Source organism: Poecilia reticulata, linkage group LG17, assembly GCF_000633615.1.
Source record: "Poecilia reticulata strain Guanapo linkage group LG17, Guppy_female_1.0+MT, whole genome shotgun sequence".
NCBI classification, from domain to species: Eukaryota; Metazoa; Chordata; class Actinopteri; order Cyprinodontiformes; family Poeciliidae; genus Poecilia; species Poecilia reticulata.
In genome coordinates, this window is record NC_024347.1 from 14,387,527 (window position 1) to 14,389,053 (window position 1,527).

A 1,527-nucleotide genomic window follows, 5' to 3' on the forward strand; every position below is an offset into this window, starting at 1 on the left:
TTCATGGTTTTAGTAATGCACAATATTTTCTATACAGAAAAAATATGTATTTTCCCTCATACAGTGAAACAACATGAGTTATGAAGATTTTCAAGAAGTCTACATTTATATTTTATTTAGTTYGTCAAAATTGGAAAGAGCAGTTTGCGCTTTAGCCTATTATGCAAGGATCGTGAACGCAGCACGATAATCTATCCACTGCATTTATCCAATGGATAAATGGAGACACGAGAGACGTTTGAAGATGCCATTCTTTGTGTTAACATTTTCTTTACATSACGTACAGGCTGTGCTTCCCAAATGTGTAGGTTGCAGTTTTTCTGAGACAACACGTATAAATACGCTCATCATTAAAATAAAAATKTCCAAGTAAGCGTTAATGCAGCACAGGTCGTCGCTCAGTGATGACGTGTTCCAAACAAAGCCGCTCACAGAAAAATTCTTGTGGATAAATGAACTATTTCTAATACAGATAATAAAGACAACAGTTGCAGCTATGTCAGTGAATTATGCTGCTGGGCTCTCTCCGTACGCAGATAAAGGTGTCTGCGGACTGCCTGAGGTAAATAATGAATATTTTTAGCTTTAAAACGGGCTTTTTGAATAGCTAGTTAGCGTCTTAGCCGATATTGTTTTGTAAATGAGAAAGTTGTGAAGGAACTGTGTTGTATTATGTGAAAGTAAACCACAAACTACTGTTATAGCGATAAACCATCTTCCTGCATCGAAATATTTTGGTCTGTACTTATTTGTTGATGTCAGAATGATTATATCTTCATTATTTACAAGGTAATGGCTTCTCTATAATCACTTATTAGAGTTTTTTTTTTTTTTTGTATTTACAGTCAGCCATGAGGAGGTGAATGTTATTTTTGTATCTTTGGAAGCATTAATTTCTAAGCACAATGTTTACATGTGATACTTCTCTTAAAAGCTCTTTAAAAGCCTGGCATGCCTCCCAAACAAACACTTGACGTTTAAATGGTTGTTTTTGAGACTGGATGGCAGCAAGATGTCAGTGTTTGCTGCAGTTCTCAATCTGCGAGTTTTGGAGACTTTTCTTCACCTTTCTTACWGTARTGCTGTAGGTTTGRGGTTGTAAGATAAACATGGAGCCCCATACAGCGTAAAGGACRGTGGCTAAGCGAAATGGTCCTCAGCATCATGTCCTGTTGTATACTGCAGGAAGTCAAAAGTCCTGTAGTTTATGTAAACTTTAACAGAAACGGTCAGTGTACCGGCAGTTGATTAAAAACAATTGTTTGTTCCTCTAGGACCACGTCCCGAATGATTCTTCTCACTAAATAATTTTTGTCATGTTAATAATCTACTCATCAACAGGTCTTTAAAKGTRGTAAATAAATAAAGTCTTAGTTAATAATATTTGCTATTGCACAACATTGGTTTCCCTTAAATAGACTAAGTCATGTGTGAAAATGTCAAGCTTTCTTTGTTTTGATCATATTTGGTTATGCATATGCACATATTTTCATCTGTTTCATGAAATATTATACTAAATAACCTCTC